Source organism: Neltuma alba, unplaced genomic scaffold, assembly GCF_004799145.2.
Source record: "Neltuma alba isolate B1F8T4 unplaced genomic scaffold, ASM479914v2 tig00012055_pilon, whole genome shotgun sequence".
Lineage (NCBI taxonomy): Eukaryota > Viridiplantae > Streptophyta > Magnoliopsida > Fabales > Fabaceae > Neltuma > Neltuma alba.
In genome coordinates this window covers 262391-279728 of record NW_021636619.1, presented here as the reverse complement: position 1 = coordinate 279728, position 17338 = coordinate 262391, and the positions used below count along the sequence as shown (strand labels likewise).

Genomic DNA, 17338 nt, shown 5'->3' with positions numbered 1-17338 from the left:
TAGGAAGCTTGTAGACGAAGCCTGACTGTGGGATGTCTTGATGATGGATATATCTTGGGGATATTTTCTTGCCTAAATAACTAATCAAACTTTCATAAGGCCCTATTCAAACTCATAAGAAGATTTGATTTATATCTCTAACAAAACGACTGCTTAACTCTCATATGCCTTTAGCTTTTTTAAGGTAAATTTAATTCCTAATTAATATCACCAATGTGTGTCAAAAAGCACCTCCCGTTGCTTCTTAAACTCCATATAGCGTGCCTCTGCCTCCTTGATATCTGGGAGTACCTTGCGTGCATGATCCCATCATAATGAGCCTTCTCCTATGAAATTAAAAGACAAGTAAAGATTAGTAGACATTTGAGCATTGAAAAGGACATGTCGGACATAATGGAAGGAAACCTCTTCTGCTGAATGCAAGTCCTGTTCAATCTGCATTAGTTCATTCTCCGCTTTCTCAAGGGCATTGATCTCGTCTTGTGTCGATGCTATATAATCATCATAATCAACATACCATGCAATAAAAAAGGTAGGTACATATATCAATTCTTCTACATAGAAGGAAGATGTAAAATAACATGCTCAATATAAAAGATGAAACTAGTAGCATCAAACCACATAGTTTTAAATGATATTTTAAGCTGATCTTCCTTCGCTGCTGCTGCTTCATTCATCCTGTCCTGACATTCCTTCAACATGTTCTTTCTTCTTTTGTATTTCATGTTGGACTTCCTAGTATTCAATAAATACAACAAAATATATTATATTAAAAGCACAAAAATTTGTATTATGCATTTATGACACAGTTTCAAAATAATAAGAAAAATGTCAGCTCCAAAAAGTATTCCGATTCTTTTCCTTATAGGCCAAGGAATCCTTCCTAAAGAACCCATAAACGTAGGTGATAGATCCATAAAACTAGGAAAACAGGCATCCAATAATAGGAAAAGGTAGACTTTATTAAAATTGACAACAAAATAACAGGTAGAATAGCACAAGTTAACAACTACAAGAGGTCAACATCTGACAAATAACAGTACAATGTACAGTATTTATGCACGAAAGGCATTAATGAGCTGCCAATTACTAAATAGAAGTCACCCGTATATAAAAGTTACATAAACATGTGTATATATATATAAATTATAATTTGTCACAAAGAATGTTCATATTTAAATGTTGGATTTATGTTCAAGGGATAGGAAACAACTTTTAACAGCTGTTAAGGACAAGCAAAATGAGTGGGATAGCGAACAAACAGAAATTTCTTGTTGAATCTCATCCACAGATGATGCAGGTGATGAACGATTTGCCATAGCATACTGGTTCCTCTCATCTTCAAATGCTAATCTCTTAGAAGTCAAATCCTTCTCTGCATTTGAACAAAGTCTCTATAGGAAACAAAGTATCAGACGGTGCAGATGAGCAAATCAAATTATCAGACATATTGATGACAAATATAGAGATACTATGAAAAAAGGAAAAAAAAAATGATTAAAAGCTCTACTAATAACTGGTTTCGTTGAGTCAGTGCAAGTCATTAGTGATTTCAGACCATGCCACTCAGTCATAGGAAGACGCACTAGCATTTACAAAATTCCATTTCCCAACAACTAGCTTTCTACACGCTTAAACCACACTAAAAATGCACAAGTACGTCATGCCCAAGGCCACAACACACTCAAGAAACACATAAATCACACATTATAAACAATAAAGCTGTAAACTAGTGATGCAGGACAAGAATCAGAAAGCCGGAAATATGAAATAAATCTAGCACAGAAAAATAAAGTCATACAATGTCATGCTGATACTGATGACTATTCTAAATCAAATGTTATCAAAATCCTATACTGATATGAGTATTCTAATCCCCTTAGGACATTACAGTGGGATAAAATCCCTTTGCTTAAACGCCTATATCATATATTCAGCAAACAAAAACTCCCCCAGTATTTAGTAATGTATCACTACAGTAATTGCAGCCTGAAATCATGCGCAAAAAAGTTATTCTATTTATTCTGCTTACTTAGGTCTTGAGGCTACATTTCTATTTCTCACAAAAAACTCAACCCATAGCAGTACATCTGAGAATAAGAGACAGAAATAAGAGGAACTACAGTATAATCCTGTCTCGATGACCATTTTCAAAACAACTTTATGATACATGGACTGTTTGCCTTCTGGCACTGTGCTTACTTCTCCACTTATATTTTAGATCGCTTTTCAGAAATATAGCACCAGAAGCAAGATCCAATCATGTTTGAACAATGGTAAAAGCTTAACTGTTAATTAACAGTTTGATTTGTAAAAATAACAAAAGCTTGACCTGAAATTGGCATGCATTCTATGTAGAAAGTTGTGAGGAGAAAGCAAGTAAAACACTACTTTTGTCCTATACAAATAAGGCATTTCTCAACTTTAAGTCACAGAATTTCCCTCTTAACTTGGTCTTTCACAGATAGGGTATTTCTCAACTCGGTCTCTCATAAAATTCGTTGTTCATTGCTCTATCGTATTTATAAAGTTGGAGAAGTGAGATTTTAAAACTTTAATAAAGAGAAGATGTAAGATAAAAAAGTAATAAAAATTAATTAAAAGTTTTTAACCCCACTTCAATTTTTTAAATTGAGCCCATTAAAATTTTCCCTCACCTCCATTTCCCTGATACTAAACATAGGGTAGAAAGAGTTCACTTAAATAATGTCTACAAGGTCTAATAATTCCCATATAATTGAATTGCAGTTAATATTTATCCCTCTTTATCCTACATATGTGACAAAAAGAATCAATAACATCAGTGATGGATAACTGTAAGAACTCATATTCCAACTTCATTTGGCAAAAAAAAATCTTTACCCATCTGCTCTAAACAACATTGATGTATTTAAAAACCCCATACCTCATCCTTTTAACAGTTAATAAAGGCCATCCATTTTGTTCAGTCATCAAAAAGATGACAGATAGCAAAATATCCCTTAATACAACGGCAAGGGATAAAAATTTTGAAATAAACTAAGTCATGGACTTAACCTGAATTTTGGCTATTGTCTTACCTTCACGTGTCTTAGCTCCCTATCAAGATCCTCAAGCTTTTCTTCAGCCTCCCTTTTACTTCTCTTTAAGTGCTTAGCTGCTTCTTGTTCATGGGAAGCATCAGCTTCAAGAACATTAATTTGATTATCAAAAGAACTACATAGTCGGCTAGTTCTCTGCCTCTTATTTGGGGGAAGAACTGTCTGCACTGAGCCCCGAGAAAACCTAGCAAGAATTCATCAACAATTAATTCCAATTTATTGGTTTGATAGAAGATAAGTGCACATATTATGAATATTTAAAGTTGAAGTAGCGTTACTTATGCCAAAACATGTTCCTGGTACCCAAAAAATGTGATAAAGGCACTAATACCATATCATGCAACACCGCACCCCAAAGTCATAAACTACTAAGTGAAGACTCGGATAGCTTTATTATCAACTCTGACAAGCACAACAACATTAGCGGGAGAAGGTGACATCAGAATCACTTCCATTGGCAGATTATTAGAAATCAAGAATGCATTTTTACATTTTTAAGTTCTACCAACCATATATATTTGTGGAAAACGCTGAAACTATCTCCTAGGAATCAGGATTAGAAAATCGTTTTTATTATCCATTATTGCCTGATTCTTTTACCATTGGAAATTGGATTATAGGCTTCAATGTTTTTCCTTTTGTATCGCTGAAATAATTGTATAAAGCCCGGTAAAATAATCAGATTCAATACATGATATACGAATTCATTCAATCCGTCTCCCTACTCATAATATTGTAAAGTTATATTTCACCCAATCTCCCATGCAATTCTTTACATATTCCTATTTCAGGTCAATCTGAATCACTAAGGCACACATTGACACAAGCATCTGCGAGTGGGGTGAAAACAAGATAACAATTTGCATTAGCTTACATTTTATATCCATCTGAGGTGAAGACCTCCTTCAGATTCGAAATCCTTTGGTCAAATGCAACCATTTTACCAGTATCATAATCCCGAACAAGAATTTGACGCTCAATGCTCCCCTAGAGATTCAATAAACATGTTAGTAATAGCAAAACAGGCCATTCTGCAAAAATATTTTCCAATCTTTTCCAAAAAAAAAAAAAAACTGGAAGGTCCCCAAAAAAAAAATCGAATACGATTTCTTGGAAGATTCTCTCTTACAATTTGCTTCCAAATTTTTTTTCAGAAAATTAGATTTTTTCCATGCATACCTAATACTTTAGCTAGAAAAGGACATGAGTTTGCTGATGGTTTTTGCATCTTTGATGATAACCCACCTTTTTGTATAAAGATGGGAAATGATGAAAGATCATGCTCTACTCTTGTATTTGTTTGTGGTATTTTCCATCTAGTTTAATATAAGTATTCAGTTTTTATTTTAAAAAAAAAATTTATTCAAGCAGTTTGGCTAAAAGACAAGAGAGGGGAGGGATGATAAGAGATAAACGCGACAGATTTTGGGGCGATCACAAACAATCATTTAATGAATAGATAAGAGTTCTATAAATTAGATAATACTTAATTTATTTGCCAAAAAGACAGAGAATGACTACAAAATAATGGAAATGGAGCTGATTGAGTGAAAATCAATAGCAAGTAATATGATAAAATTCAAAAACATAAATAAAAATAATTTAAGTACTACCAGATCCACTAAGACATTAATCACAGTGTCATTCGCCGAATATAAAACAGATAGAATCGAAGGATGCGTTGTCTGGGGAAGCATGTGTTGTGGTAAAGACAATCTACAGCAGAGAGTAGAATAAAATAATTAAGGAAAATTCTATCAAAAAAATCATAGTAATTAACAGAACCAGACGCAACACAAAAAACTGGGAGGATAAACCATAGATAGGAAGGAGGCAACAGAGAGGAAGAGAGGTTGACAAGTTACCGTGGTCTTGAAAAATCATAAATAAAAATTTGGAGGTGACCATAGTTTGCTTCCTTTGCACATTCTCTCAAAAGAAGAGAATCCTTGTGATCAGTCACTACAAAAGCATTCAGCATCTTCCCAATTGCATGCTCAATAGCAACACCCCACTTATCACCATTAACCAGATTCTGTAAACCACATTATTAAATAAATACAGACAACAACCCAACATGATAAACATGAGAAATTGTAGAGATCAAATCCGAACATCGATAACTTCATTTATTACTTGCATAAGTACGACTAAGAAAAAAATCATAGCTATATCAATAAAGTACTTTTTGTGCTTATTAAATAAGAAAACAATTATACCTTCATTTAAATTCAACCATCAAACATATGCACAAGTGAAAAGAACACGATACACTATAAATATCATAGCATGTACCAGATGGGCACCAATTGGACCAATAGGAGGCCTCTTAACCTCCGATAACTCCTCTCAATAATACGCAGGAGGTTCATCACTCTATCTCCTCCAAAAGCTGTAACCTGTTCACAACAATATGTAATAGCCATCACTGGCTCATTCAACATTACAATTAAAAAGAAATGAAGCTCATATCTGCACTTTTTTAATCTATTGCCCCAATAACAAAACTGCATAAATATTAATTTAAATATACATATTGCTCTCAAGAAGTACTCCATTTGAATAACATCCATAACAGCAACGTTGCTTATACCTTATTGGTTTGGTGTTGTTAAGCTCACGGATGGAAAAGGTGATATCACGATACCGTCTTTCATGTCCTTCAATCTAATTGAAAATACATAATACAGATAAGAGAACTTATATAAGTATATAAATATATACAAGATTTAGCCTGGAAACAGTTATCCAAAAAGTCAATGAACATTACATAGATTTAGCATGGAAACAGTTATCCAAAAAGTCAATGAACATTTTAAGTATCCAGTAAATAGGAGGGAGCAATTTCTTGAGAGAGAAAATAGATTACTTGTAGTTTAGTGAGAGAAACAAGACAAAAGGAACAAGTATTCTGTTCAATTTTTTTTTTTTTTTGTATGAGATTCTATTCAATGTCAATGATAACTACATGGGAAAAGAGAGATTAGCGCCACAAACCAGTCCATCTTTTACACATAAACAGCATGTCAACACACGAGGCCAAAAAGGAAAAGAAAATTCACATAATAAAGAGAAATAAAGGAGAGGACACTGTGTCAACCCAGACTTGGGGAAGTAGCCAGTGATGCTCCTTTAAGGATGCCAATCACAGCATAAGACATCATTAGCTCTGGTCACGTCATTGATGATGTGATCACGACCAGCAAAAGTGAAACCCTGGTTGTTGCAGTGGCTGTGGTGCTAGGGTTATAGAGAATGATAATAATCAACAATAGTTGTCGAAGCAATGAAATGATACAAGGGGAAAATAGGATTAATCATTCTTTTAAAAAAACAACAGAAATAAAGAAGGCAGGCAAGAAAAGGCACACATGAAGTTTTCTTTTTCTTCTACATGTGTTAAACAAAATGCCCTGAAAGACATTGTACAAAGAAAACAGCAACAACAAGCTGCCCTCCCAACTGTTAAACTTCTATTTTTCTTTTCATTTATTTTATGGGACAGAAGAAAAAAAAAATATCAAGAACAGAACAAAATAAGGAAATGAGGCATCCTTCAAAAGGAAACGGAAAACCAAAAGCATAATGTAACAAGAGGTACTTTAAATCAAATATGCAGCAAAGCACATAAGCTCAAAGAAAATCCAAGATAGCCCAATCACTTGTTAAAACCATGAGCAGAAAGCCAAGCAGTCATAGTGAAGATTATCCATCTTGTGGACTTTGAAATTGATAAACAAAAAATGTTCCAACATTTGCAGGAAAAACCCATGTTTTACTAAAATCTCCACCAATGCTATTTGAAATCTATTATCATCTTCACTAGACATAAAGAAAGCATGCAGCCTCTTCTGAATTCAACAACACATCACAAGCAGGGACAGAACCAGCAACAAAAAAGTTAGGGTGGCCAAAGACAAAACCTTTTTTGTTTTGGCCAGCGACCAAAGACTAAAATTGTAATTATAATTATTCACAATTATTAAAAGATTATCTTAAATATTTATAGGATATATAAAATTTACTGAAATTTAAAAACTAACATACTTTATAATTATAAAGCATATTTTATTATTGTCTTGATATAAAAAATATATGCCGGGGGTCTTAAAATATTATTAAGTATTACAACCATCAAATTCATTGGTTATTAATTAGATAGATATCGTTTATAATTTTTATAATAAATTTTTTCAATCTCTTTTAATAAAGGCAACAAAATCTGCACTAACAAAAAATTATTTTATTTACTTTCAATAGATTTTATGAGAGTGAGAATAAGAGTAGAGAGTATGCTATTAGTATTGAAGTTTGTTTTTCTAAATTTATGTATTTCAAAGCAAAAGAAAAAGGCCTTTAAAATATTAATAAGAACAGAAGAAAAGTTTAGGAAAATTTTAAAATTTAAAAGAGAAAAAGATATGCATATATTATATATAAAATGGTATTGAATTCCTTTTTGTGGGGGAAGAAGAATATAATTGTTGCAGCACACATTCACATACACTTGCATTTCTTAGAAAGAGCTTTGAAATTCAAGAGATATCCAATAAGTTAATATTTGTACACTGACATAATGGAAACAGGGCTCAAAAATAAACACAACAAACTACAATCAGAAGTGCAAACCATTCTGTACAAATTAGAAGATTAATTAATAGAACCAAGCAAAAGAAAAGGAGCTTTCAATTCAAAGGTTCAGAAACGCAAAGAAATGGAAATGAATCTCCACAATAACAGTAGAAAACAATATAAAAAGAAAATGGCGCAAATCTTCACACCTCATCAGCAATCTTTCTTATTTCATTACTTTGACTCTGCACATTATCAGCTAGTATAGCTTCCTCTTCCCTCAACCTGAATCACAAAGTGAGTTCTAAGAAATAAAACTCATCAAAATCAACAGGAAATACAAACTAGACATTACATGATAAATTATTAACCTTGTCAGAGCTGATTCAGCAGCATCAACCTCATTTTGGAGCACCTTCAGTATCTCCTCTATCTCAGATTCTTCAGCCTGCACCATGATATAAAAAGAAAGGAACTAATGCCTGTTGAACAAGAGAGTTAGCGACACTGCTATTATATGCACACCACTAAAACATAAAGCAATGTGTTGACAGTAGTAAAAAACTTGGGGTTTTGTATGTTAAGAGAAACAGTTATAACTAGTGTATAAGAAGCACCAAAAATTTAGGAAAATCTTGTAGTCAAGCGAATAATTACTTACAGAAAACTCAAAGTAAAAGATATACAGTAAGAAACCTAAACAAACATAGGGAAACAACAATGAAAAGCCGTGCTAGTAAGGATTCGCATGCAGCTCCATAAATGCCATTGAAATTACTTGTGACTACCTAATGTGAGACTTGTGAGAATAACTTAAAAATTCTATTTGCAAGTATTTTTCTGATGATATAGCTTTTATTAGCATTTATTAGCCTTTATTCTTTTGTCTTTTCTCCTTTTTGTATATGTTTGGATGTATCTTATTTTTTAGATCAATGTGAAATACAGATTTCACAATATTACACAAGGCACCAGAGCCAAACTTCCTCTAAGAAGTTAACATCCTCAATGACTGCACTTTACATCACTCACTCTGACCACTGGGTCACACTCTATAGGCAGTGCTTTTCATAGAGGTCACTGCTTTTCATGGTCAATCTAGCTCAGATGTCAATTAATTTTGATGCGGACCTAAGCAAACAAGGGGAACCCACCCTTAAAAACGAGTTTGTAAGGTGGGAAGAATTATGCCATTTAAGAACCACAAGAATGACATGTGCCTCTCCCTTGTGCGACTCCACCAGTATACACGTGTTTGCGTGGTTATAATTGTAATCATGTAAGAATTTTAAGGGTATTAAATTCTGTTTTGTTGATGCATAAATGAATGAAGAAAGAAATTCAATCTGAGACAAATATTGAGTTGGGGAGAAAAGGAAAGAGATTGACTTTTTCTTTCATTTGAACATTAGCATTGTCATGATACGTAACAAGCATGGAGGTGAGTATTAGTGGAGATGGACGATAGGCCATTTGTTTTCCATAAGATTCAGGCCTCAAATCCATGAGTGGCACTGCGAAAGGACTTGTTTTCTTAACTTCTATTTTTGAATTGCCCAAATTAATTTTTGTCCCCCCCCCCTCAAATATACCTTTTTATTCCCACGAAAAAAAGAGATCAACAGATTCTATAAGCAAAAACGCGCCTTGACTAATTCAGATTCAGCCGAGTAAAGCCACAAACTAAAAAGCTCTCTCAAAAACGCATTCCATCCGCAAGACTCAATCAAGACTTTTGCTTAGAAGGAACAATTGTCAAACAACTTGAATCAACTATTCGATGATTATATTTGCCATTTATAAAAATAAAAACTCATACTGATACATTATCCTGAGATCATGAGCTTTCTCTTACGAAGTATAATAAACTTCCATCCATTTAAAAAAAATAAAAAAATCAATCATCTGAATTAACATAACCATCTCTACATAAATAAAATACTGATTTGACAGGAAAAACAAATATCTGCACGCTGGTCAAAAGTCCCAAAGACAAGCTAGCATGTAATAACCCAAAATACACACACACACACACACGTATATCTGCCCACTAACACCTTTCAAAGAAAAAAAACAGAGAGGATAATCATAATAACAAGGAAACGAACAGCAGCATGAAAATGGAGTAAATGATGGGATCAGAGAAAACAGGAAGATAAAGAGAAGCTATAATATATAACCTGAGTACTTTGTGCATGCTTCTCGTAAATATCCTGCACCTGTTCTTTAAGAGTCCTAACACGCTTTACCATCTTCTCAATACTGACAGTTATGCGTGTGCACTCTTGTTCTTTTTCAAGTACTTCTTTTGCAGCCTTCAGTTAAAAAAAAAAAAAAGCAATAAACAAATCAATAATTCTAAGTAATGCAAATAAAAAGCATGACATTGACTGGGAAACCCAAGAAAAAATCGCATTAAGGGAAAACTCATGCATCACCCGGTGTAATGAAAAGTCACAAAGATAAGCATAAAATGGAGAGTATGTAAAAAAAAAAAAATAAATAAATAAAAGCACATACATTTGTTTGGCTGTGAAATCAGCCAGAAATGTTGATACAGGCTATGATACATATTCGTTCAATAACCAGAAATAATATAAATGTGTAAGCAAAAAGCCTGTCTCAATAAGCTGAGAAATCAAGACATGAATTAGCTGTTCTCGGCGAACCACATTGCGAATGCTCAATGACACTCAATGGTAATGCTTTCCAATTGATATAGTCTTCCGTTTTCCTCAAACAAACATGACGAATTTTTGTGGCCGCTAGAGATATTTTCCTCCATCAAGACAATTCCCAATGATCATACATAATATCTTATTAGCCCCCTATGCAGATGGCACATCGTTTCCTTGATTTTGTGGCATGGTAGTAACACCATGAGAGCTGAAGTCAGTAAACTTAATCATGGCTCTAATATTATTGAGTCAGCCAAAAACATTGATTACAGGTTATATTTATTCATTCAGGTGACTAGAAAATATATAGATGAGAGAGGCAACATTTTATGACTAAAATCACATCTAATCTGGCTAGACCATAATCGAATCTGAAGTCCAGGAGGAAAAAAAAAACAAATAAAAAAAATCCTAAATGATAAAACAAGTAACGCACAAGTTAACAAAGTAAAACAAATAAGACAAGTGAAATCTCAAATGTTAAAGAGTTTCAACAGACTGACTCTAGTGAAAAAAAGGATAAAAATAATTTATGCAAATGAAATCATTAAAAAATTAATCAGCTCGTTTAAGCCTACCAAAACCAGGGGGGGGGGGAAATGCGTACTTGGCAAGTAAAAACATTAAGCCGACATAGAAGCAGATATGTCTAGTTTCAATTCTATCATATTTGACTCATTGCAGGATGAAATTTTCATCTTCCTGTTATTCATGTGTTGTGAAAAGGTGGAACAGTACAACCTCAAACTCTACCATACCATAGATATAGATTGTTGTAAATTTTGCTTCTTCTGCTTCACTTCAGATGTCTTTTCAAACAAGTTTTTGATATGACCTTTCTTCTTATGTAAGAATGCACTCAATTCTTCGACCAGATTCTGCAGAATAAAGAGTCCTTAGAATATCAAAGTAAACACGTGATACACATATGTAACACAGTTGAGAAGCAAAAAGAAAAAGATAGAGAGCATCAAATATCCAGCATAGTAGAACCTTTTATAAGGTCAAGTGTTTCATTTGGAATCTGTACATCAACTCATTTCGTGCAATAACAATATATCATTGCAAACTCAGACCTCATAAAGTTAACCTAAATCTGGGTTGTGAAAAAGGTATGCAATTGAGATTTAAATTTTTAGGATGCCACCACCTCAAATTTACAGAATAATCTGTTTGGATTCGAATGCTTAGTGAATACTTGGTGTTCTTGCACATTGCCGCAATTCTTCATTATAAATTTCTGAGTTTGGGAGGAAAACAGGTTAAGTGCCCATTTGGATTAGCCGTGCAGAAATGATTTTGCGTTGTACAAGGTAAAAAGTGTGAAGAGTTGTCTCCTAAAGCGCAAAAGTGATTTTTGGAAGTGAAACCAAACTACTATGGTGTCTAGTTTTGCTATTCTCTATTGCATCTAATGAGAGTAGAATGCAAGCATTTAGAAGAGGTTCTGCCCATACACATATTATGGAATAAAATTTTTAAAAAAGAAAAAAAGAATCTTTCATTTTCCATTTCAGAAGATATTTCATATCCCTCACTATGATGTTCCTTTCTCCTACTACTTAAATTTTGTACTAAAATCTGGAAGTACTCTGGGGCTGTAAAAGTAGGGATGGTGAAGATGATTCCGTCCATTCTTGGTGAAAGAAATTTTCTTAGCTACCAATTTGCGCCGTATCTAAGTCTTTATGGTGCAATAAGAATAAAATGATGTCAGGTAAGGAAAACTTACCATTTGCTCATCAATCTTTGCTTGGCACTTAGGTATTCGATCCTTTAATTTATCAATCTTTGAACACTGTTCCTGGATTTGTTTGTCCACGTCATAAACCCATGACCATGCAAGTTTTTTCTTTAACTGCTGAATCTGCAGTGATATTTGTTCAACTTGTTCCATGTTTGTAATTTTGACTCTTAACTCATTAAGCTCCTTCTCTACAGGACTTATTGTAGCCTCTAATCCTCCAAGAAGTCCAAATGAATGCTCTAATCCCTTAGAAACGCTTTCCAAAAGATCATCGACTTGCTGAAGAAGTGTAGCCTTGTAAAAGAACTGTTTTAAGAGTTCATTTCAGTATCAGTAGAGCACCTTAACAAACTTTACCAGAAGAATACATGCAAACATCACCTTAAATTTATCCTTGTCATTCCCTGAATGTAAAAATTCCCTGCTTTTGTCCTGACTCATAACTACACATGGATTCTCCACATCAATCTGCAAAAAATAAAATTAAAAAAATAAGAATGAACAAATACATTAAGCATAAGAACACAACTCCAAGAAAATAAAATCCACTAAAAAAAACAATAAAATGCATAGTTGAAACCTTTCATCGTTGATCAACAGAACATGCAGAAATCATAACTTCCATAAGACAAATACCACAAAGATTCTCACTCGGTAAATCCAATAAATGAAAATTATTATCTATTAATGACATAAACCATTGATAACATAAAACATAGAAAAATTTGTTCCTAAGGAAGATAACAGTTAAAAATGCCATCAAGGCCACCCATGATTTCAAAAGCAAACTAAATAATGCTCAAGCATTCTAAAGGTGTCATAATTCAGCGGTCAAATTGTTTTGAAATACATATATACTTAGCAGAGGAAAAACCATGGAACAAAAGTGAGTCCAGAAAAGAATTGAAGATTTATAACAGGAAGAAAAGAATGGTTGGCAGCCTGATGCCATGCCTGCTCAATGATTGAGAACAGAAGAGAAAAATAACATGGCCATGTCAGGGGAATATGGGCTCGTGCAAGGGAGGGTATGGGGAAGGAAATCATGTGATGAGCATTCTGGCGATTCAAAAACCTGAGCCTCAGCTGCAAGCCACCACCATTAAGAGATACTCTCTCTGTTCAAAACTATAAGACATTTTTTCTGAAGTATCAGGTTCAAAAATATGAGGTATTCTTGGTCTTTCAAGGCATAATTAATAAAGTTTTTCTCAAAAACCCTGAATTCCGGTTTAATTAATAAGGTTTTTCTAACTGAGATGTCCTATTAAATAAGGGGTAACCGTGGGAAGAATGTGGAATTTTAAAGGCTATAAACTAACTTATTGGGGGTGTAAATTAGTTAAATTGGGCAGTGTTTACTACCTCATTTTGGGATTTAATAGGGCAAAAAAGTGAAGGAACCAAAAACATAACTTCAGAGCTCTTTATCTACAACATGCAAAAAGAATTGGCAAGCATAGCATATTTTGAACCGCTGGTGCTCTTTCTTGTGTGTTTTAGAGGATAGTCTACGTTTGCTAGCACGTCTCTTCTTTTTCCCCTAACAAAGTTGTTGACCAAAACAGTGACTGCATTAGAGGATGAGAGAACCCTACATTAAAATGCTCAACCATTTCCTGGAGTTCTGCTTTCCGGCTGACAACCTTCTTTCCTGTTAACATAGAACAAATATACAATTACGAGAACTGAAATAAATGGAAAATTAAATCAGTGATTGGTTCATAAACAATGAAAAAAAAATGACGTCACAAGTTTTGTTTATTTTTAAAGAGAGAATGCTAAAAAATTTTGCATTGGAATAGGCAGCAAAGATTATCAAAAATTCCAAATATTCAAATTAAGCAGGCTCAGGATTTTAGGGGGGAACATGGGTCACTAGGGCAATTTCTACAGTAAAAGCAGTAGGTCTTTTAGCAATTCTATTTCTCCTTGGTCAGCTAATAGGCTTGCAATTATTATAAGTGAAATAATAAGGTGTCACTCCACCTTGTGCAAAAACTAACAAAAGAAACACCCGTAGAAAATAATGCAGAACAGACTGGTAACTTTGACACAATAGGGCATTTTAGTAGGCAGAAAGTCTTTCATTACAAAACATTTCAATCCTATCTCTAAGGTACTTTCATTATAGACTCAGATTCTCAGTTCAATCTCTATCCTCTTCTTAGGCTACTAACAGAACTCATATGCTTGCTTCGTTTCTCCCATCTTATTGCCAAACAATTAAGATAACAAACAAGCGACCCTAAAAGAACCCAAATTCTTTTTCACGCAATTTTACTAAAAATTAACTCCTGCTATAATACCTTTTATAAGCAGGATAACTTTTTTCAAATCGTTTATCTCTTCCGATAATATTTTATATTTGTTTAGCCTCTACCATTTATTCTCTCATCACAAAATATATCTCATCTAAAGTTAAAGCCCATACTTGTTCAGCATTTGCCAATAGAAAAATTAATATTACTAGGACTAATGACTTGTGATTCATACCAATGCCATACAAGTGCTTTCTTTTGCAATATGAGTTGTTGATTTTGATTCTCAAGATTCCAATAGTCATTTAGTTTTGCATTGTTCAAATTAGTGAAATTGTAACCAAGTCAAATCCAAACATATGTAAACACATAATGCAAAGTGCCTAATCTAACCACCACCTTAACCCCAAAGGTGATAACCAGTGGAAAACACCAATGCTTTGGAATCTTCCTTCAACTTCAAATCTAAAAGTTAATCATGAAGCAACATAATATAACAAAGTGCTAAAAACTGAGGAACTAGCACCAAGACTTCAACAGTATGTTAAGGGTAGCCCCATAAAAATAGTCGTATTGCAAACATATTTACCCTAGTCAAATAACTCGACATTTAAGAACATTAGAATTACAAACAAACCTCTACAGTCTTTTAACACGATGGAGCTTGTGGATTCAGATATCCTGCGTTCTAAAGTGATCACATCACCATATATTTGTGGCTTAAAAGCATCCTCTCCTTCATTTTTTATTTCCACATGGATGACGGCATTACTGGCAAGAGGCAACAGCAAACTGTTGTTAGAACCCAAAGAAATCAACCATGCAGTTTTATATGAGTTAAGGAACAAATCTGGGGTGATGACAATAAAAACCATAACATACAACTGAAGGTAATGTAATTTTCCGAGTTTGATAAGCAAAACATCATATATATGATGTTTCAATCAAATGTGCGACAAATACTTATAATCCAATATGTTTTTGCAGACTTTTCTATATGTCATTTTACTAACATTTTAAACAGACCGTTTCCCACAAAATTAACTTCAAAGACACGGAAACGATTTCCTACTGAAAGGTGAATAACCCTTGCATCAGTGATGCATAGGTTCAATTCTTCAATAACGAAATTCACATTAATAGCAGAATGTCTCAAGTTCAATGCTCCCATAGGATAAGCACTGTAAAGACAACCTTTCTTCTTGAGGAAAGACAATGAGGAAGGTGTAGAGCTTGACAGAAGCTTATGGACAGTTCTACATTAGAATTGTCAGATGAATAAAGAAACCTCCCACAAATCACAGCCACCTATCACCCCACCCCCACCCCAACTTTCCCCCTTCATACCTCGTTAAAAACTTAAAAGAATAATAAGTGCATAAAGACCTGCAGCCGGTTTTTATAAAATCCTTCAGAGTCGCTGCTCTCTGAGTCCCTCTTGCTCGACATCCAAATGCAACACACAATGCAGTTAGGATTGCGCTCTTACCACCTGTAATTGTAAATAACCAAACGAAAGGAGACGGATTCATCAGACATCAATTCTGCCCCTTTCTGCTTTCCTCTTGGCGACAAAGAATTGTTATATCCAATGAAAAAACAAACGAACAAGAAATAAAGAAACAAGAAACTCTCCGAACCAAGAACAAACCATTTTGTCAAACTATCTCGGGAAAAAAAAAAAAACAACGACATTTTTCACAGAAAAAACGACACTTCCCCTCAACTCAATTCATCAGTCATCCAAAGAAAACAGTACAACCCCAAAAAAATTAATAGAACAAACGTTCAGCCAAAGAAAATCTCAAACCCAAATTGGGACAGCACGGGGAGGGAGGGAGGGACTAACTTCCATTTTGACCAGTAACGAAATTGACCCACTCTCCGAGCTCAATCTCGAGGTTGCTATGGCACATGAAGTTCTCCAATCGAACCCTCTTGATGATGCCAGCGGTTGGGTGGTGAAAGTGAGGACTTTGCCCAAAAGGAACCCGTGAATCAGTCATGGCCTATCGATGTTGCCAGAAACCCTACCGAAAGATCCCTGCTGGGTTACTCCCTTCCGTGAGAAAGTAGAAACGGAATGGCGTTAAGGCGATGTACGAAGCTGATAAATGGCGGGAAAAGCGATTTTACAATTGTGCCACGGACCGGGCAATCCCATAGAAAATTTGACTGAAGTCAAGGGAGAGAAGGCAGAAGGAGCGAACATGATGGGCAATTTCACTTCATTTCAGTCCGTACCCACGTTGGAAATGGAATATACCATTTATAAAGACAATTTTAATAAATTACATACTCCTCCGGTTCTTAATATAGGACCCAATTCTTGAGTTGGTTTTAGTCTTAAATATAAGACCCATTTCTCATATTTATTAATTTTCTCTAAATTACCCCTATGGATACTCCATCAACCATAATTAAGTAGAAGAGGGAGATGGAGTATTAAAAAAGATGATTATGGTGTTTTAGGAAAAATGTATCATTTTTTTTATAATTAACTAACTTACCTAACTTCCTTAATCTAATCAAATTAGTTAAATGGGTCTTATATTAAGGACCGGATGAGTATTATAATTATAACTTACAAATATAAATTATAAACGCAAATGTAGTCAATTTTATATTGGATTCGGATTTTGGTTCAAGTGGATCCAAATTCGGGTCAGTTTGGAACCTCTCCACTTTTCTTCTCATTCTCTTTTCTTTTCTTTATTTTTTTAACCATTAGATTAATATTTTAACGGTTCAGATTTAAATCTTTTTAAACTTATTATTAAAATATTAAATTATAAAAATAAATAAATAATAAATTACAAACTATATTAAAATTTAATTCTTTTTTTATGAAACATTAAGGTATCCACCAGCAGATCCAGTGACTAACCCCTTCGCTGGTTTGTGGGCACTAATTCCTTGCTTGGATTGAAAGAAAATTAAGAAGGAGAGAAAACATGAGAAGAAACAACTTTTCTCTTGTTTGGATAAGAGAGAAAATGT

At 34.0% G+C, this 17338-nt stretch overlaps 1 pseudogene; it reads right to left on the bottom strand.

The window, feature by feature from the left end:
* Positions 1-297: 297 nt before the first annotated feature.
* LOC114721674 (structural maintenance of chromosomes protein 6B-like) lies at positions 298-16533 on the bottom strand (annotated as a pseudogene).
* Positions 16534-17338: the final 805 nt, after the last annotated feature.